The sequence below is a fragment of the Sarcophilus harrisii genome, chromosome 3 (genome assembly GCF_902635505.1).
Source record: "Sarcophilus harrisii chromosome 3, mSarHar1.11, whole genome shotgun sequence".
NCBI lineage: Eukaryota > Metazoa > Chordata > Mammalia > Dasyuromorphia > Dasyuridae > Sarcophilus > Sarcophilus harrisii.
Genome location: NC_045428.1, coordinates 50,246,991 through 50,269,249, shown reverse-complemented (window position 1 = coordinate 50,269,249; position 22,259 = coordinate 50,246,991). Strand labels below are relative to the sequence as shown.

The 22,259-nt window shown below is 36.8% G+C and overlaps 1 protein-coding gene across 3 annotated transcripts in view; it reads left to right on the top strand.

Moving 5' to 3' along the window:
• Window positions 1–15,305: 15,305 nt before the first annotated feature.
• PLS1 (plastin 1) overlaps window positions 15,306–22,259 on the top strand; it is a 123,881-nt gene continuing 116,927 nt past the window's right edge. Inside the window, exon 1 of one of the 3 annotated variants that reach the window (XM_031957816.1) lies at window positions 15,306–15,789. The gene's annotated coding sequence lies outside the window, so the exon portion shown is untranslated. Of the gene's footprint in view, window positions 15,790–15,813; window positions 16,063–22,259 lie in introns of those variants that run through there. The other 2 variants (XM_031957819.1, XM_031957818.1) reach the window with 2 other exon arrangements.

Below are 22,259 nucleotides of genomic sequence, written 5' to 3'. Positions count from 1 at the left end.
TGAGTTAAAATCTAGCCTTAGACACACTAGCTGTGTGACTCTAGATAAGTCATTTAAATTCTGCCTCAAAAGTAAAATAAGAATTATAATAGCAACTACATGACAGAGTCATTTTGTAAGAATCAAATGGAACAATATTTATAAAGTAGTTATCACAATACTCCGTACATAGGCATTATATAAATGCTTATTCCCCTCCCTTGACTTTTAGTAGCTACAATGATCTTACTGTCCTTTACCTTTTCAACCTTATTTTATATATTCCCTATCATCTACTCTCAGTTCCAGTCTAACTAGCCTATGAACCATGTCCATGATGATATTTCATCTTTTGCCTCCATGCATTTGCTCTATATTTCTTGTAAATTACTAAACTTTTCTTTTAAGTATTTAGAATAGTTCAAGGACTGCCATGGTCACACTATATCTCTAATAGTTTCTTCGGTTCTGGGAACTACACTTTAGGAAGAACATTTATATTTTGAAGAGTGTCCAAAATCAGGAACACAAATGGTAAAGGATATTAAGTCAATGTAAGATAACTGTTTGAAGTAGCAATTTTAGACTAGAGAAGAGAAACTTGGGGGGGGGGAGAAATAATAGTAGTTTTCAAGTGTTTAAAGAACAAAAATGTGGGAAAGGAATCATACTTATTTTATGTGGACTCCAAAGGACTGAACTGGGAGCTATGGTAGAAGATAAAATAAAGGTAATTTTAGGCTTCATAGAAGGGGAAAGTTCCTAACTATCCAAGATGTCCAAAGGAGAGTAGATTGGGGAAGTTTGACATCTGTAGGGATTCTTCCTTGGACTCGAACCATGCACTAGATATGCTCCGTGGCAGTGACCAACATCTTGATAATAATATGCGGAGGATCATCAAACAAAGTTGTTTCTATTTTTCATCTTTCAAAGATTTTTACATAATTTTGGTATGTGAAATTACATAGAGAATTGACTCAAATTTATAAGAAATCAAGCTATTCTCCAGTTGATAAATGGTCAAAAGATATGAATAGACAATTTTTAGATGAAGAAATTGAAACTATTTCTAGTCATGTGAAAAGGTGCTCCAAATCATTATTAATCAGAGAAATGCAAATTAAGACAACTCTGAAATACCACTACACACCTCTCAGATTGGCTAAAATGACAGGAAAAGATCATGAGGAATGTTGGAGGGGATGTGGGAAAACTGGGACACTGATACATTGTTGGTGGAATTGTGAACAAATTCAACTATTCTGGAGAACAATTTGGAACTATGCTCAAAAAGTTATCAAACTGTGAATACCCTTTGATCCAGCAGTATTTCTACTAGACTTATATCCCAAAGAGATATTAAAGAAGGGAAAAGGACCCACATGTGCAGAAATGTTTGTGGCAGTCCTGTTTGTAGTGGCTAGAAACTGGAAACTGAATGGATGTCCATCAATTGGAGAATGGTTGAATAAATTGTGGTATATGAATGTTATGGGGTATTATTGTTCTGTAAAAAATGACCAACAGGATGATTTCAGAGAGTTCTGGACAAACTTACAAGAATTGATGCTAAGCAAAATGAGCAGAACCAGGAGATCATTATTAATGGCAACAACAAGATTATATGATGATCAATTCTGATGGATGTGGCCATCTCCAGCAATGAGATGATTCAAATCAGTTCCTATTGTTCAGTAATGAAGAGAGTCAGCTACACTCAGAGAGAGAACTATCGGAAATGAGTGTGGACCATAACATAGCATTTCCACTCTTTCTGTTATTGTTTGCTTGCATTTTTGTTTTCCTTCTCAGGTTTTTTTCTTTCTAGATCCGGTTTTTCTTGTGCAGGGAAGATAATTGTATAAATATATATGCATATATTGGATTTAACATATACTTTAACATATTTAACATGTATTAGACTACCTGCAATCTAGGGGAGGGGATGGGAGGAAGGAGGGGAAAAGTTGGAACAGAAGGTTTTGCAAGGATCAATGTTGAAAAATTACCCGTGCATATGTTTTGTAAATAAAAAGCTATAATAATAATAATAAATAAAAATAAAAATAATTTTGGCATGTGAATTAACTCAAAAGAATCTTTTCTTGTAGTGCTTTGTTCTGCCAAATCAAATGCTTCTTTATTGTCAAGATATTTGGAGACATCCTGTTTCCCAGAGCTAAAGCCCAGCAAGCAGGTTGTGCCCTGAGTTTGGCATCTTACTCTCTGGAAAAATGTCCTACTTTGACCAACATCAGGTGTTCCCTGAGGGATGTATGATTATCATATTAATCAATAACTGTTCACATTTGTTGGAGTTCTCTCTATTTTTTAGAGACCTTGAAAGCCAGTAGTCAATGTGTTGCAGCCTGAAATCATTCCTCAAAATCTCCTGACATGCTAACAATTCCTGAATTCTTGTTCTTCTGTAACTGAAGCAGATACTGCACTCCTCTTCCTACAATGCTAATTCTGGTGCTGTATCTTGCTGAAGGATCACAAGGCTCAACAACTCTTGAGACTTAGGATAATCAACTTGTAGGCTATTTCCACAGGACTCAGGAATTCCTGCATTGTCCACACATAAGCCATGGGAACTGTTACTCAAGACTTAAAAATGATTGTTGTAGTCCATCCTCTTTGCAGTTTTGCACATATATAAACCTTACCCCTGCCAGAAGCCAGAAAGTTCTGTTTGTAAGCAATTCCCTCACTCTGAAATAAATTAAACTTGTATAAGTTCTCTTTCTCTCCTTTCTCTAGCCTTCTTTATTTGGCTCTGGCCACTCATAGTTAGAGGCTAGTTCTAGTTCAATTGACATTAAACTTGACAAAAAATGAGCATAATGAAGTCTTATATTTTCTATACTTTTTCAATCCACTTTGTAACTATAAAGATGTAGTCTTATATGGAGTAATATTTGTAAAACCCTTTTCCCCTTCTAATATCTTCATCAAAGATATTCTGAGAAGATAGAGATGCAGATATATCCATAGATAAATATAATTATTATATAGATTTTGTAGAAATGGGAAAATAGGTATATTGATTAGTAGTTATTAATGTTTTCTTAGTCTGTGATTTTTCAAAGTATTTAATATCTTCCCTTTTTTCAAGTAATTTTGAAAATTGATTCCTCAAAGCTTTCAACTCCATGTCCTCTATGTGTGTTTTGCCTGAGACAGATGTTCTTGTCATCTTTGTTTTCTTTAATGTCATTTTGACTTTCTCATGCAACTCGTAGGGTAGAGTAGATGCTAAAGAGTCTATGTGAGGTGACACCATTGTCACTGGTGAACGGGATGTGAATGTGATTTGCTATACAAATATTGACATTTTTTCCATTGTTGGCTATCATTGTCCATTCAGTTTCATCTGGGTCTTTTACAGATTTTCCACAAGCCTATTTTCCTTCTGAAGTTACATCTTCTTATCCATTTTTGGACTTTCTTCTAATTTGGTATTGATTTTTATCTTTATTCTAATAAATTAGTTGACTAATTGAAGGTAGGTAGCTGATTGAGAAATGATTGTCAGTGACCTCTTCACTTTGTCAAAACATTAGGAGACACCCTGTTTTCTAGAACTGTGCCCTGACCTTTGCATAACAACAATCCTTTGGGTTCACCCTCTGAATGATTTCAGATTCAGAAAAATCCCAGAATTGTTTCATACCAGCATTAGATGGTCTTGTTTGGACAAATACCTGTAGAGCCCATGTTCTGGTTATGAAGCCCTGCTAAGAATCAACTTGTACATTGTAGCTATTACTCTTTATTGTTAGAGTTACAGTTCATTGTATAATCATTGATATAAATACCGAGATCTTTCATACTGCCTTGGGTCCCTCCCAAGAAGGGCTGAACTCCAGCACACCTGTCCTGGCTTGCAAGTCATTCCCCTCACTTTAAGATTAAACGTCTATTTATTCCTGACTCTTATGTCTTTAGCCTACTTTGTTTGGCTCTGACCACCCACAGGTTAGAAACTCATTCTGGATTGGTTGACAAATTCAGTAAACATTTTAAAAGTGCCTGATTTATGCCTGGCATTGTGGTATATCCTAGTGATACAAAAAAAAATCCTTGTTCTCAAAGAGTTTACTTCTATTAAGGGGTTGTACACAATTAAATACAAACATGGAAAATGATTTACAGGGGAACAGAATTAATGACTGGGAGGTTCAGTCTGTGTGGTGCTTTGAAGGAATCTAAATTTAAAAGCATCTTGAAAGTCACACATTGTTTGGCCCACAGAATTGCCAGTGACACAAAGATTGTGTGTTCATTTGCCCCTGCTTCTATTTATTACAGATAAATATTTATTCCAGGGATGTATGGGATGTTTTGGAGAGGACTGGCTGTCTGGGGTGAGGGCTTTTGAGCATCTGTTCATCTACCTCTCACCTGTGGGTGCAAGATGCTGTCACATTCACAATAATCATACCTCAGTAAAACCAGGTTGAAAGTAGTCACAGACCTCAAACCCATTGGTGAGTTAGGGAGATGTCTATCCCAAACATCTGAAGACTTTTCTTGCTGGAATGGGCAGATGAAAATGATTTCTTCCAATGGCCATGAAGGCAGCTGCTGGGGAGTGCTTAGTGTCTGGTCAGACACAGAAGATGACAAGGTCATCCACTGGCATTCTGGGCCATCAATAGTTGTTCTGATTTTTTTCCTGCTACTGGATGTCAATGATTAGGAAGAGAGACTGATAACCTTGTGCAACTCTGCCTCATTTATATCCAATTTACTTGTGAATCAAGACATCTCCCTTGATGTCACTGGAATTTTTTCAAAATAAAGGATAAACAACAAAAAAATAGAATTATGGAATATTAAAATAGGAAGAGATCTTAAAAATCATCCCATCTAAAGTCCCATTTCAAAGCTTAGGAAACCGACATAATTTGCCCAAAGTTAGACAATAAATGAATAGAAGAACTGGGATTAGAAACTCTCTTACAATAGATTCTAAAATTAGGATCCCAAAACCTGCTATACTTTATGAGTGTGTGTGTGTGTGTGTGTGTGTGTGTGTGTGTGTGTGTGTATGTGAGAGAGAGAGAGAGAGAGAGAGACAGACAGACAGACAGACAGACAGAGACAGAGAGAGAGAGAGAGAGAAATCTGGGTAATAGATATTCATCATTCTCTTGATCTTTCCTGATGGGATGGATGGTCAAGCCAGACTTATCTGAGTGGTTTCAGATCTCTTCTAGGAAATTCTGCTTTATTGCAGGACTTCATATCATCTGTAAACAGATGTATTTAGAGTAGTGGTGTCAAACTAGGGTAGAAATAGGAACCATTAAGTCATACATAAGGATTTCAGTGGGCCATATATCAACAGAAAATTACACGTTAACATTATCTATGTATTTTTATTTAATTTATTAAATATTTCTCAGTTGTATTTTAATTGGGTTCAGATAATACTTGTGAGCATTATAGTCTGCATATGTGCCACACCTTGAATCTAAAGGAATTTACTATCTGAAAGAAAAACTCTTCTATGTGCTAGATAATAATTTTGTTTATTGTTCAGTTTTCAGTGATGTCGGACTTTTTGATGCAATTTGAGATCTTTTCCTCCGATTGGAAGATGAGGAAACTAAAATCCAGAAAGGATGCAGGTGTAGTAGTTAATTGTTCTCTTTGTCTTGGATTTCATTTACCTTTCAGATCACTTTAGTTCTTTTCATTTTAAGCAACACTTTTGGGAGGTGAGAAAACATAAAGAAAATGAGCACCAAGTGATATCATATAGGGAATATAGTAGAAGAAAGAAAAGGATGAAAGAAAGGGAAAGAAAAATTCTCAAGAGGGAAATTTGATATTACTTCGTTTATGTCATTTATTTCAATGTGGCTGCAGCTTTAGAGGGTGCTCAGCCTGAAAACAGCAGGGGTCTCTCCCAGGTAATAATGGAGTTTTGATTAACCCTTCCTAGTCTACGCTTGATTTACTGAATGCTACTCAAGATATTAAACATGTAATCTGCTATCTATATCTAGTTCATTCTTTTTCCCAATGCATTCATAGATTTAAAGACTTGTACTATTCAAAGAGTTTATTGTACATGGAATACAGTAAAAAAAGAAATTAAACTAAACACTTCTTAAAAAGGCATTTTGTATTGACCATCTTCAGTCCCTCTCCTGTTTCCCTTCCAGGTCTTTAGGTACAGAGAAGAAATTACCCACGCACACAACACATGGAAAACAATTAACGGAAGGAGCTTTATATTCCCAGTCTAGCCTGAAAAAGAAAAATGGAGATCCTAGCTCATTAGTCAAATTGAAATTCCCAATCCCCATTTTAGCAATTCTAGGGATTTTCATTTTTCCACAGATTTTCCTCCCAAGTTACCATCTGTGTTTTAGGTTGGGAATCTATCCTTGTGGCACTACTTCATCTTCTGACCAATTCTGGTCAAATCAGTTATCCAGTAACAGGAGCCATTTTAATTTTTCTTCTTTCTTTGAAATTAACAATCACAAGATTAGAAGAAGAACAGGATTCAAAAATAGAAAGCCTTAATATACAACTCTAATGTCTTTTTTCTTCTCTTAAGACTTCCTACTCCAAGCTTAGGAGAAGAGAGCTTCTATGGTTCTTTTGCTGTCCTTGAGTCTGGACAATTTTATTTCTGGTTATGCGTCTGAGAAATTCTGCTCTTTTTCTATCCCTGTCTGTGTCAGATTTCCTTTGCCTCAGGATCTCTACCACTTATTTGGCTCTCTTGTCATCTTTGTAATTAGGACATAGAGATGTAGGACCTTTAGAGGCTATCTGTTTTGACATCATTTAGCAGATGAAAAATGAGGATTAGAATTTCTCTAGTTAAGGATTTGTCCAAATGTAATAAGTTGGTAACTTCTATCCTCGGGCTTTAGGGTCAGAAATGAGTTTTCAAATGAAATTTGAAATTTCAAGAAATGAAATTTGTAAAGGGTCACAGTCACTGGGGAAATTCTGGATAAGATAAAAGACCCTTCAGCCTAGAGGGAACCTGCTAACACTGTCTGGTTCAGCTTCCCATCTCCCCTAAAAGTCTCGGCCTTCCTGAGAAGTCAGAGGACAGTGACAATCTGTGTTGAGATTGAAGCAGAGTGATATAAGATAGAAGTGATACCAGGTGGCAAACTATGTACTATAGCAAGTTGTTTCTGTGGTCCTATGTGCTCAGTGTTGTTTTTGTTACATTATATAAAGGGGAAGGTCCTTGAAAAAAATGGACTCCATTTTTCCACCATCCTCAGAAATCCCACGTCATCACTTCTCCACTAGGAAAGTATATTTTAACCACCTGGTGTGGGGGCTCTAGAAAGCAGGATATTTTAATCACCTCACTGTGGGGGCTCTAGAAAGCAACAGTACTTTTGTCACCTTAGCTTGGGGTAACTCAATATTTTAATCACCCCAACTTGGGGGCTCTAGAAAGCAGGACACAACAGAAATTTTCCAGTAGATATCATTATAATTGAAACCATGGCTCTCAACCATTTGTGAATAGGGTCCTCCTATTTGTTTTAAATGTCACAAGGTTTCCTGTTATGGGCCAGAACTCTGAACTTGAAACAAAGGATTCTTACAAGGTAATGAGTCAGTGGAATTGATAGAGACAATAGTTGTCTAATTTAGCATGGTTCATTTAATTCTTGATTTAATCTTACAAGGAGATGTTATGGGCCAGAATTTGAAATAAGGTACTAAGTGGAATTGAGGAGACAATGGTTAAATCTAGTTTAGCATTGATTTATTCCTACAACAAATAATGGTTTCCTAGTGACATAATAATTGGTTTGTACTCAAACGTCTCATAGCATATAAGCAAAAAGCTCTCAGGGCCAAAAAAGGACAAGCACACTAGAAGCTCTTGGAGGCTTAGACAGATTCATTCTATCTTCCATCTTTATGCTGGCTGGAGAATGAAGCATAAACCTTTGGATTCAGAGACAGTTGGGGAGATTCAGAAGCCACAGAGGGCAGGTGGGAGCTCCAGCTCTCCGGACCAAGGAGAGATATAGGTCTCTAGAAAAACTAGCCAAGCCCCAAGTGAAGGAGACAAGACTTTGAAGGAGACAATAAAGAATTTGTACTTTAACATCTGGCTGTACTTGTGATGATTACTGAACTGAAAAGAAGACTGCCTCCAGAGACCCCAAGAAAACCTCAACATTACATTTTAGAGAGAGCGTTACAGTTTCTACACTCTCAAATGATAAGTATGCTATGTATGTCCATTGATTGAGAAAATATGTGAAAAAACTCTTGTGAATTCAATAAGATTTTTACTTTTATTCTTTTTTTTATTTAAACATTTTTTAATGTGACCTTAATCGATGAGAATAAAATATTCCAGAATAAAAAGGACAAAAGAGATGACATATGAAACCATGAATTATATAGCTTCTTTTTTAAGTGTATATTAAGTTAAAAATAGGAAAGACAAAATTGTCCTGGTTGTAAAATACTTCATAAAAGTTATTTTCTTTCTTTTATTTTTGCATCTTTTACTAATACTTAGAAACAACCTAGCATAGTGAATAGAGAGGTGGTCTCAGAACCTAGAAGACCATATTCAAGTCCTGCCTTTGACCCTTGCTGACTATCTAACAAGCCACTTAACTCTCATGGCCCTTAACAATTTTTTTTTAAAAAACATTCATTTTTTAGAATTTTGACTTCCAAATTCTATACCTTCTCCTTTTTTGATTTGCCCCCAAATGTCTGACCACTTCTTTTCAGTCTCCTTTGCTATCTCATTAGCCATAATCATACCTTCTATATGTGTCACCAAAGGTTCTGTTTTGGATGTTCTCTTCCCTCTATTGGTAGCTTCATTAGCTCCCATGGATTTAACAATCATCCTTATGCATATGACTTCCAGATCTATATATCCAGATTTACTATCTGTCCCTGAGCCTTATCCCACACCAAGAACTGTTTATCGGCCATTTCAAGAAGTATGTCCTAGAGATATCTTAAATTCAACATATCCATAAACAAACTTGTTATTCTCTTTCCCCTAAAACTTTCCCCTTTTTGAAACTGGCCAATTTCTGTCAAAGGAAGCACATCCTTGCCAATTTTTAGATTCCTTGACTCCTAACTCTTTCACTCCAATATACAATCAGTTGCCAACTCTTCGAACTTAATAGTTCACAGGCTCTCTCAGAGCCCCTTCTGGGTTCATACAATTAATGCTTTAATTGAAGCCCCTGTTCCCTATCGGCCTGATTGTTCCAATAGTCTACCAATTTGCCTTCTTGATTCAGGTTTCTCCTGATGGCCTCCTTACTAGGGGCCTCGACATTTTGCTACCAAAGTCATTTTCTTCAAATACATATCTAACTTTCTAACTCCCCTACTCAATCAACTCCAGTGTCCAGTCCCTAATGCCTCTAGAATAAAAATATATATATAAGCTCCTTTCTTTAGTTGTTAAAGCCATCATACTCTAGTTTTAATCTACTTTTTCAGTTATTACTGAACATTAGTCTCCCTCCTGCACTCTGATACTGCCTTTCTTTTCCTTGATTATAATACTTTATCCTCTATCTCTGTCTTATATAGGTTAAATGTGTACTATTCTTTTAAACATATCTCCATATTTGTCATGTTGCTATTATCTTCTCCATCAAACCTCACAACTGCTAGTGCCTTCCCTCAAATTGCCTTGTATTTATTCACTTGGTATTTATTATTTTTCTATTTATGCTATAGCATAAATGTATATTTTCTAAGTTCTTAGTGTTTCTACCTTTAGCATATAAACTCGTTATGGGTGAGGACTGATTCATTTTTTATATATGCACCCCAGTTTCTGGCACAGTGTCTGCCACATAGTGGGCTACTCATACATATTTGCTGATTGATTGAAATGTAAAAGTTGTATTCCATTGTTGAGTAATCACTTCACTTAGTTCCCTAGCACTTCATTTGATGATCTCATTAGGTCCTATAGATTTAATGACTATCTTTCTACTCACGATTCTCAAATCTACTTCCTAACCCAAACTCTATAAAAACCTTCAGTCTACCCAATTGTATTTCAACTGGACATCTCAAATTGGAAATTCAGTAAATATCTTAAATTTAATATGTTCAAAATGGAACTCATCTTTCCCCCCTAAACCCTCCCCTGTTCTACTTTCCCCGTTACTATAGGGGGCAATACCATCTACCCAGTCCCTCAAGCTTGCAACCTAGGAGTCATCCTGCATTACTCTTCCCCCCCATAACCAAGTTATTTCATAGTCCTGTCAAGTTCACCTTTACATCATCTCTTGATTTTACACCCATCTTCTCTAACATTGACAACCACTTTAGTGCAGGTCCTCATTACCATATGCTTGGATTATTGCAATAGCCTGCTGGAGGTAGGGGGAAGGAAAAAGAGATGTTGGAGTAGGGGAGTGGGGAATGGATCGGCCAGCCGTAAGTCTCTTCCTACATCTAGCCACTAAAATGATTTTCTTAAAGCACAGGTCTAATCATGTCACAAACCTTCCCTCTCTCAATAAACTCCAGTGACTTCCTGTCGCCTACAAGATCAATTATAAAATGCTCTATTTGACATTCAAAGCCCTTTGTAATCAATCCCCCTTCTACCTTTCCAATCTGTTTCATTTTTTCCAAGTATATATTCTTCAATTCAATAACAAACAAGACACTCCAGATCTCAGCTTCCAGACTTTTTTCTGGCTGTCCTCCATTTCTGGAATGCTCTCCCTCTCATCCTATAACTACTGATCTCTCTGGCTGCCTTTAAGTCTCAAATAAAATCCTACCTTTTACTGGAAGTTTTACTCAATCCCTCTTAATTTCTGTGTCTTCTCTCTGTTAATCATTTCTTATTCAATGGGTCTGTATCCCAAAGAGATCATTTAAAAATTTGTAAATATGTTTGTAGCAGCTCTTTTTGTAGTGACAAGGAAGTAGAAATTGAACAGATGCCCATCATTTGGGGAATGGCTGAAGTTATGTCATACGAAGATAATGGAATAAAATTATTCCATAAGAAATGATAAGAAAAGACTGATTTCAGAAAAGTTTGGAAATAGCTACATGAATTAATGCTGAGCGAAGTAAGTAGAACCAGGAGAACAAATGTTCTGTATATAGTAACAATAAAATTATGTGATGATCAACTGTGATGGACTTGACTCCTCAACAATTCAGTGATTCAAGCCAATTCCAATAGACTTGGGATGGAAAGTGCCAATCACACCCAGAGAGAGAACTATGGAGACTGAAAATGTGGATCAAAACATAGTATTTTCACCTTTTTGGTTATTGTTTTTTTTTTTTTTTCTCTTTCTCATGGTTTTTTTGGTTGCTTTTGTTCTGATTTTTTCTTGTATAACATGATAAATATGGAAATATATTTAAAAGGATAACACATCTTTAATCTATATAAGATTGCTTGCTGTCTTGGGTTGGCGAGAGAGGTAAGGAAAGGAGAGAGAAAAATTTTGAACACAAAGTTTTACAAAAATGTTTTATGTTGAAAACTATCATTACATATATTTTGAAAAAATACTATTAAAAAATACTTCCTGTTCATCCTGTGTATAGCTTGTTTTGTAAATATTTGTTAGCATCTTGTCTTCCCATTAGCTTGTAAGCTCCTTGAGAGCAAGGACTATCTTTTTCTTCTTTCTCTATCCTTATCACTTAACATAATGCTTGGTATATATTAGCTACAAACCTAAAACTGTATTATAAAGCAGCAGTCATGTAAATCAACACATGCTATGTTCACTTCTTTTTTCTGTTTTTTAATCTCTCCCATGTTTTTTCCCTTTTGCTCTGATTTTTCTCTCCCAACATGATTCATAAAGTAATGTATATTAAAAATAAATAAATTTGTTAAGTATATAGTAGGTACTAAATAAATGTTTATTGATTGAGTGCTACTAATACTATTATCAAGTATGTTTTTGATTCATGGATAGCTGACTCCCATATAGATTTTAAGTAAATTTGATATTCCCTCAGTTACCTTTTTTCAGTATTAAAAAGATTTGAGATCCCCCCAATATCTTTGATATTTTCTATCATACTCTCTCACAAAAATAAGTATAGTCAACAAATAAATATTTCAAGACATTGGCCATGTCCAAAAATGTGCATCACTCCAGACTTCTATTTCATCACTTCTCTGCTTGGAAGTGGGTAATGTGTTTTGTATTCAGACTTTTAAAGCTACTAATGATGACTGAATTGATCAGAATTCTGTATGTGATATTTAAAAGTTGTTTTTGGGATCCTCAAACTTTTTAAATAGGGGGCCAGTTCACTGTCCCTCAGACTGTTGGAGGGCGGGACTATAGTAAAAACAAAAACTTTGTTTTGTGGGCCTTTAAATAAAGAAACTTCATAGCCCGGGATGAGGGGGGATAATCGTCCTCAGCTGCTGCATCTGCCCCTCGGGCCGTAGTTTGAGGACCCCTGCTTTACACTATTGTGATCATTGTGCTCTTTTTTCTTTTCATTTCTTTTTCTTCTTCAACCTAAAATGAAGCTATCAAACATTTTGATACTTAGGGGTCCTTTCTCTCCATCTCTGGCTTATTTGAGGATTTATGCTTAATAATAGTATTGCTCGATGAGTGATTATACATAGTTTAGTGACCTGTTTGGATGTGGTTCTGAATTGTTTTCTGGAATGCTTGAACCAACTCCGATTCATCCATGGTACATTAATTTGTCTCTAATAGCTCTCCAAAAATGACTATTACTTTTGTCATCTTTGTTAATCTGATGGATGTGAAGTGGAAGTTCAGTTATTTTAATTTATGTGTCTTGCTATTAGTGATTTGGAACATTATTTAGTACTATCTCTAATTTTAATTTTTAACAACAGGCCTTCCACACTGAAAATGGTATACTTGGGATGGAAAATGCCATACATATTCAATCAAAAGAAAATATTTTATTTATTCTTTGCACTGTTAGGATGTGTATTTCAGAATGCTTTGATCCAAAAATGGAGACTGAAGCCCCTGCAATAATTCCAACAGTCCTCCAGGGGGCCTCCGACCACAAGTTGGAAAAAACTAAAATACTAAATACTGTCCCTGTTTTAAAAACAAAATGACAATAAACTGAAGATGGATTAAAATAAACCATTCAACAAATAAGATAAAATTTGCCTTGCCAGAATGTTAAACTAACATTCCATCTCTTCTCTCTGTTCTTGGTGTAGGGTGTTCCTTTTGCATAAATTTCTGTTTCACCTGTCTTATAGAACCCCAGCTTCCTTTTATGCTCACCAGCTGAATACCACCTGCTACAGGACTTTTCTGATTATCCACTTTCTCTCCTCCACTTCTATCCAGCCCCAATTATTTTGTGTATACCTTGTATTTACTTTTCTACATGCAAGTTTCTTCCCTTCTCAACAGAATGGACATTTGTGGAAAGTAACAACTGTTTTATTTTTTTCTTTGTATTCCCCAGCATGAAATACAGTAAGTGCTTAGTAAATGCTAATTGAATAAATGAATGAAGACATCAACAGGACTCTTGCCAATACCAAGCTAGAGACCATAGATCTATGGTTGGAATTTCACCTTTGATCTTCATGAGCTGTGTGACTATGGCCAAATCACTGATCCTCAGTTGGCTCATCTGTAAATGAGAGATACCCATCTGACAAGATAATTGTGAAGTTTAAATGAGATCATGTGTAAAGCACTTTACATACTTTAAAGCACTGTCTTATTATTATTACAGCAATAAAACATGTATTAAGCACTAGAAGAAGGAAATAGATGGAACACTGGGCTTTTGAATAGAAAAGATCTATGTTAAAATCGTATTTCAGACTCTAACTACCTGTATGACCCTAGACAAGTTTCCTAGTTAGTAAAATGGGGATAATAACACCATCTACCTCACAGGGTTATTGAGGACCATGTTAGAAAATGTGTAAGGCACTGTGTGTGTGTCTGTGTGTGTGTATTCTATCATTATAGTACTTCTATTTTTATTTTTTTGCTGAGGCAATTGGGGTTAAGTGACTTGCCCAGGGTCATACAGCTAAGAAATGTTAAGTGTCAGAGATCACATTTGAATTCAGGTCCTCCTGACTTCCAAGCTGGTGCTGTATCCACTGTGCCACCTAGCTGCCCCATGACTACTACTACTATTACTTTGGATGAGGCAGAAAGGTAGCACAACAGAGTAGTGAACTGGGAGTGAGGAAGATATAAAATCAAATCCTACTTCAAATATTTCTGGCTTGTGACCCTGGAAAAGTAACTTACCCTTTCACACTCAGTTTCCTCATCTGTAAATATAAATGCAAGTTATTGAAAAAACCTATAAACATGATCTCAGCTTGAAAGAACTTAAAATTTATTGTAAAGACAAGACCTGCAATAAAATTTAGAGCTATGTGGAGTGGTGCAGATTATAAATGTACTAGTTTCCTACCTCAGAGAAGGCTGAGTGAATGAATAAGCCCTACCTCCAGACAAGTAACTGAGTGAAGGGTCACTGTTTAGTTGGGCTTTAAGGTAAAATTCCTAGAAAAGGAATTAGGCTGCATTCCATTGACTTGGCTCATGTTAAACAATGTTTCAACTCTGTTCTTTTCACAATTCTTTTCCTTCCTTCCTTGCTACCATTCTTCTTTACTCCCTCCATCCTCCTTCCTGCCTGCCAGCCTTTTTCTTGCTATCTTTTTTCTTCCCTCCTTCCATCCTTTCCTCCTTCCTTCCTGCTTTCTTTCTTTCCTCTCTCCTCTTTTTCTTTCTCCCTCCTTTTCTTTCTTCTTTCCTCCTTTCCTCCCTTCTTTCCTTCCTTCCTTCCTCCCTTCCTTTCCACCTTCCTCCCTTTCTTTCCTTCCTTCCTCCCTTCCTTTCCACCTTCCTCCCTTTTTTTCCTTCCTTCCTCCCTCCTTTCGTTCCTCCCTCTTTTCCTTCCTCTTTCTCTTTCTCCCTTCCTTCCTTTCTTCTTTCCTTCCTTCCTCCCCCCTCTCTTCTTTCTACAAAGTTGGAGAAAAAGCTACAGGGGAAATATGCCGGTGCAAACAGCAGGGGATTTGAAGTTAGAGCTTCCAAATCCTAACCAATCAGATTACTTGTTGTGTGACCTTGGGCTCCCTTCACTTTTCTGGGTTCGGTTTCCTCCTCTGGGAAATAAAGGAGCTGGCCTGGGTAACTTCAGAATTGCCTTCCTGCTCTCAAGCTGTCCTACATCCACCTCCCTTTACCCAAGGGGGAAAAAGTTTCCCCAAAGCCCTTTAATAGTTTCAGTTCAGCTCCACGAGGCTAAAATGATGCAAAATAATGCCTCGAGGATGCACCTGACCCGCATCAAGGTGATGGTGGGAATTTCCCTTTCCCGTGTGGATCAGACTTGTAAGACTCAAATTTCTTCCTGCAGAGGATGCCTTTACTTTGAGGAAACCTATTAAATAGTTCTCCATCCAAGTCGTCTTTTCCCGCGTCCCTTCATCCTTCAGTCGGCTCCACCGCTGCTTTCCGCTCCCCCACCTCAGGGCGCACTAGGTGAGCCGTAGTAGGTACTCTCTCGGTCGCGAGTGGCCACGAAAACCCGGAAAGGTGGAATACGTCCATTGAAACTCCTGGGTGACTCCGGCGCTGGGCATGCTCAGTGGGTGAGAGAAGGAAGCTTCTGCTCTGCAGCAGAGAGAGCTGGAGCTGAAAAGGTGGAGGAAGAGGAGGAGGAGGAAAGGGAGGAAGAGAAGTAGCCCGGGAGAATAGGAGAACAGCCGCTGGCTGGCGGAGCAGCAGCCGCTCCACAGCTTGGGAGCCGGAGCCCGTAAGTGGGGAGGGGAATAAAGTCGGACCCAGAAGCCCCAGATAACTTCCAAAGTGTCAGAGACGCGGAGCCTGCATTTCTCTTACCCGGGCGCGTCTGTGCTTTCAGAGGGAGTTGCTGTTTTGTTTCTTGCAGGAACAAAGTATATTTTCTCTAGTTGGGACTGCAGGTGCCGGAAAAGAAAAATGCCCTAGGGTTTGTCCTAGTTTACAGTAGCCAGTCTTGAAAGTGTTTTTCAATGAGTTATGGCTACATTCAGATACTCATTTTCAGGTAAGGCTTTCCACATGATTTTAAGAGAAGTTTAAGATCCACGTTGTTTTTATCTGCATGACACGATACATCCAGAAAAGTTTTCGTTTTGAAATTCCCCCAACACCCTTAAAACTTTCGATTGCTGCTGCCGCAGCTGCATTTAGCTAGTCTGTTTTCTTTGAATACTGTGACCTGTTTGTTTGCCTCGGGGCTTTGCTGCAGATGATCGATAGGCTGAAATGAAATCCTTTCAGTAGTTTCTCTTTCTGGGACAGGAACGTTGGATGCTGCGTAAGAAAATGTCTAGTTTCTCCCAATTTCATTGCCAAGGAAAGAATCAAGCTTCAGGTCTATTTTCAAGAAAAGGCATGGACTTTGGAGTTTGTGGTCATTATTAGAGTTTTAAAAGGAACTTTTGCCTAAACCTCTGAATTCGTGTGTGTGTGTGTGTGTGTGTGTGTGTGTGTTTATTTATTTTCAGACAGCAAAAATGCCTCATTTGATATACTGGAGCATTAAAAGACTTTCAGAAGAATGAAACATAAAACTGTCCTTTCCCATTCCTCCTGCCCCCATTTCACTTCTGTGTTACAGGTTAAACAATACATTTAACCCTGAAAATGTTGTACTAGATGGCTAGGTGCGGTAGTAAGCAGGATTGTACTGTTTCCTTTGCATTTTGTGACTCAAAAGAAATCCCTTCAGGTGTTGGGGCACTAAATATTGGGGCATCACAGAGATGAATAATAATAGTTGATTTTATGTTATGTAAGTTATAAAGAATTTTTACCTGTTTTTATCACATTTGATTCTCAGAACAACTTGGTAAGGTACTTATGTGGTACAAAGTAATTGTTCCAGTGGAAAAAAATTGAGATTTACAGATAAGGTATGTGACATTTAGGGTCTCAGAGCTAATAAAAATAAAAACTGGAATTCAAAACCGGATCTGCTTCATTCCATTCATACTGCCTCTTAAAATTTAGTCACGTTGATGTGTGTGTGTATATATATATATATATATATATATATACACACACACACACACATGACACCTGTGGAAATGATTTAAAATTTCCAAAGTACAAAATTCACATTTCAGGTTTCAAAACAACAATAATAGCTCATATTTCTATAGTATTTTCCTTCTTTATATATGCATGTTTGTTTCTTCCCCTTCCTCCCACTAAATAATAGGCAGAATCCCCAAATACCTGAATTTTAAGGAGATTTTCTAGTTTAGTCTCTTTATTTTATTGATAAATAGATTGAAGCCTCAGCGATGCTAATCAACTTGCCCAATGTGGCAAAGCTACTTATTGGCTGCCTTAGAATGAGATCACAGGTCTGCTGACTTCTAGGCAATAGGATTATTTAGTTTCCTCTTTTTACCTGTATGAAATATTTTCATAGAAGGGTTTAAGCACAGAACAAAGATGCCAGGAAGTCCTTTATGTATAAACTATTTCCCAGTGAGCAGTCATATAATTGTTATCCTCATCCTCCAAATCCTTTAAGGCTTAGCATGAACTTTCTCTTCCCTGGAAAGTTTTCTTTAACAAAACAAAATTGATTTCAGATCTCTAACAGTATTACAAAGTACCCTCATTTGAAAGAGACTATTTTTCTCTACCTCTTCACTTAAATCTTTTAGCTCTGCCCCAAGAAGCCTTTGTGAATAGCAAAATTTTCCTTTAGTTCAGGAGTAGATGGGAATCAAGACAAGGGACTTGTAGCCTAAAAAAGCAAGAGGTAAGACTTTTGTGATCACCAGACTTATCATTAGTGTATCATCATCAGGATCAAGTAATCAAATATTTATTATTGATATTAACATTAATGTGATGTTATTTACTAGAGTTAAGTATCCTTTTAACTGGAGTAGTTAAAATACTAGGCTGGGAATCAAAAAGATCTGAGTTCAAATGCAGCAACACACACACGCACACACTGGCTGTGTGACCTTGGGCAAGTCATTTAATCCCATTTGCCTCAGTTTCCTTAAATGTAAATTTTGTTATAAAGTGTATAAAAGTGTTATAAAGTGTAAAATGAAAAGGAAATGGCAAACACTCCCTTATCTTTGCCAAGAAAACCACATCTGAGGTCATGAAGAGTCAGACACATTTGAAACAACTGAACAATAAGGGCTGGGGATATAAAAAGTAGGAGGAAATAGCCCTTGCTCTCTGGGAGCTTACAGCTAACATTCTATTGGGGAAATAAAATTTACTCAGACAATTAAGCAAGAAATGTACACAAGGTAAAAACAAAGTGATATAGTAGAGAAGAGGTGAAACAATAAAGCTCCATCGGTAGGTAGCCATTAATCTGATTTGATCATCTCCATATTTATCCCAGTTTTATATCCAATGGTGTCTAATATTTGTTGAATTTTAAAATGAATTACAATACAATCATTCTTTATTAGGTGCCCCTCTATTTGATTTTATCCTATTTAACAAACAAATATAACTAGAAACCTGTGGTATCAATCTGAGAACACTGATACTGACCTTAAAAAGAACATGTAAGCAATTGAGCAAACATTGAGGAAATACATAAAGTATTTACATTGTTTAAATGCAAAGCCTCTGCCCATTCTTTAAGTGATGAATGAAAGGGAGATGGCTGAACTGAATGGATGGAATAAAAAAAAATCAGCTAGAGGATTTCTGAACTAGGTTGGGTTTCAGGAGCTGTTTGACTGAAGGAAAAAAGAGAAGGCTTAGTGAGAGAAGGTGAGGGTTAGGTTATCCTAAGCATAAGAGGAAGTTCAAATAGCAAAGGGATAATTATTTGAAGCAATGGGAGGAAGGGAGAGGGAAGGGAGTGGGAGTAAAGGGGCAGAACAAATGGGCCTGGTGAGACTGGAAGGGTTTCTCCAGGACAGAATTATCATGACTCTTTTCCTTCTTTCTGTCTTCTTTACTGATTCTTCTTTTTCTCCAAAATGTTGACATTTAGTGAGGTTCTTTCTTTAGTCCTTTTTTTCCCCTGTGTTCCTCAGAAATTTCATTCTTTCCCACAACTTCAACTCTATTCTTAAAGTGGAGGATTTTCAAAATTAAGTCTTCAACCTTTATCTTGTCATTGTCCCATATCTCTTATTATTCTGTGGACATTTCCTCTTCCACTCCCTATTTTTAGTGTCCTCTTCCTCAAATTTACTCAAATTACCATATATTTAGTACATAGCTCTCTCTGTGGAATGGGAGCTCCTGGAGGATAAAAACTGTGGTATCTGATCTATATTGTAAATTATTATTTATCCATAATAATAATTGATATATAATGCTTTAAAGTGGACAAAGAACATTATTATCTTCTTTAATCCTCATAGCAACCCTGTGAAATAGGAGATCCTAAAGATTTTATTTGCCTCATTTTTCTTAAGTGAAAACAAAGGTCACAGAATTTAAGTTGTCCAAAGTCAGACATTTAATAATTGTTAGAGGCTGTATTCTTGATTCTAGCTCTTAAGGTTTTGAAGTCCCTGCACCTAGAAAAGTATCTTTCTTCATAATAGGTCCTTAAAAAAAATCTGTTGTATTTATTTTTACTATCTTTAACATATATTAGACTACTTGCCATCTAGGGGAGGGGATGAGGGAAGAAGGGGAAAATTGGAACACAAGATTTTACAAGGCTAATGTTGAAGAATTGCCCGTGCATATATTTTGGGAAAAAAAAGCTTTAGTAAAGGGAAAACAAGACAAACAAAAAGAAATCTTGTGTTCCAATTTTCCCCTTCTTCCCTCATTGAATTGTACCTGGATGACTTGCTGTCAAATCAAACTCCAAAATTTTTAAGAGCCATACTTCTCTCCTTCATCCCCAAACCAATCCATCCATCTGTCTCACTTTCTTTTTCTTTGATAATTTTTTCAATAATCCATTTTCCCTGTCTTCCAAATGTGAAACTGAGTGTAGTTGTGCTTCCTTTGCTTCATGTCTTTGCTTTCTCTTCTCATTTCCTTCTATTATATTGTTTGGGGCAATTGCACCTACCCAAACTGACTACTAAGGAGTCACTCCAAATGATGTACAGAAAGAATTTATTAGAATCTTGAGAAGCGGACTGTCCTAGCCTGTGGGCCTGAAAGGACAGCAAGGGTACCCACAGGAGGAGAGTCATTCACTTGAAGATGCTTACAACTTTTATACATTTCAGACAAAGAACCCCCAAAATCCCACCCTCTGCAGGCTGTGATTGGTTACGTAAACCTTTATCTCCCTATTTGGTCAGTGGAATGCAGTGAAAAAGGTGATCTACAACTTCAGCCACTTAATTCCTTCTTTGGACAATGGAATGCAGTCCAGGTTTCATCGAAATTCACTTGACTGGGGCCTATAGGCCTGTTCTACTTTAGTTAACAGTCTTTGATCAATATGTGCTTAATCTGTAATTTCTTCACCTTTCCACACAATATCCTTACTCATTCTTTAAGATCCAGCTTGAATGACTCCATGAAGTCTTGTCGCATTTTCCTAACAAAAAATTCTTCTATATTCCTATAATATGTACTTTCTCTCTGTTTATGTAGTGCTATAATCCTTTACCACATCTTGGTTTTTGTGTATGTTTTTTCTACTAGATTGTAAACTTTTTGAAGAGCACATGTCCTATGTGGTTTTTTTTAATTCCTTTCAGTGTCTTACATTCAGTAGATGCTTAATAATTATTTGTTGAAAGAGAGAAGGAGGTACCAAAGGTAGTGGTGCAGTGCAGAAAGCCTAGTATAGTGTTTTGAGAATGTGAGAATATTGATCCCAATTTATACTGTAATGGAAAATCACTGCCCTTGGGTGATGGCAAAAACACTGACGCATCAGGAAGATAGGTTTGGCAGTCAATGGGAAGGAACCACAGAATCCATTTATTCCAACACCCTTGTTGAGTCCCAACAAGATAAAATGACTAACCTGAGGTCTGCATAGGGAGTAAGTGTGAGAGTAAGAATGTGAACCTAGTTCTTCTGACTTCAGAATCAATGTTTTTTCCACCGTGCCAACAATGATCATATGGAGAGCAGGTGGTGCAGGATTGCATTAAGCAAAAGTTCATTGGGGCCACAACTAAAGATGTGTATAGATATATGGTAAATAAGACAGATTTAAGACATGAAAGATTAAAAGAGAAAGGCTCAAAACTTGGCAACAGATTGAATATACAGAACAAAGAACAGAGTTGTGTGAACCTGCTTGTCAGTGTTTATCCTGGAGGACTATCATCACCCAAGTTTTTGACTTTTGCTTTGGTTGCTGAGTTTCAATGGAGAAAAATCAGATGAGGAACTGATTTAATCCAGTAAGAATTTAAGCACTCTACCACCTCAAAAAGATCTTCAGTGAGGCTCAATAGTTTTTAGATGGCCTTTTTTCAAAATCTTTATCTCGTTCATCATAGCAAAAACCAGGCGTCTTCAAACTTTTTAAATTGGGGGCCAATTCACTGTCCCTCAGACTGTTGGAGGGCCAGACTATAATAAAAACAAAAAATTTGTTTTGTGAGCATTTAAATAAAGAAACTCCATAGCCCTGGGTGAGGGAGATAAACGTCCTCATCTGTTGCATCTGGCCGCCGGCTGTAGTTTGAGGACTCCTGGTTCAAAGTTTTTCCTTTCTCTTCTTAACTCCAGATCTTGTAGTTAATAGTAATTATCACAGCCTATTTTTTACCCTAGAAGGATTGAAGCCATCCAAAGAGAACTTGCTTCTTTCTTTTCTATTCTTAAAAAAAATCTCAGCTTTATCATCTTCTCTCCCTTCTTTTCCCTCTGGTTTATACCTTATACTTTAACTAAAGTTGATCATATTCTCTCTCTTTTTTGCTGCTCTTTACTTTAACCATCATCCCCTTTCTTTCTTATGTATCTTCAGTCTCTGTGTCTCTAATGGCTTCTTCCTATCAGCCTACAAACATTCTTAAGCCTCTTAAATCCTTAAAAAATAATCCTTCCATTAAATCTTCTAATTCAACTACTTGCCATCTGATCTCTTTTCTCTTCTATTTCTAATCTTGAAAAATTTGTACTTGGTTCTGCTACTTGCTTACTCTTTCCAAACCCATTGAAATCTAAACCACTCACTACTTTACTAAACCTTTTTTTTTCTTAAAAATTACCAGTGACTTCTTAATTGCCAAATCCAATGGGTTTTTTCCCCAGTTATCTTCTTTTTTGAACATTGAACATTTGGCAGCATTTGACATT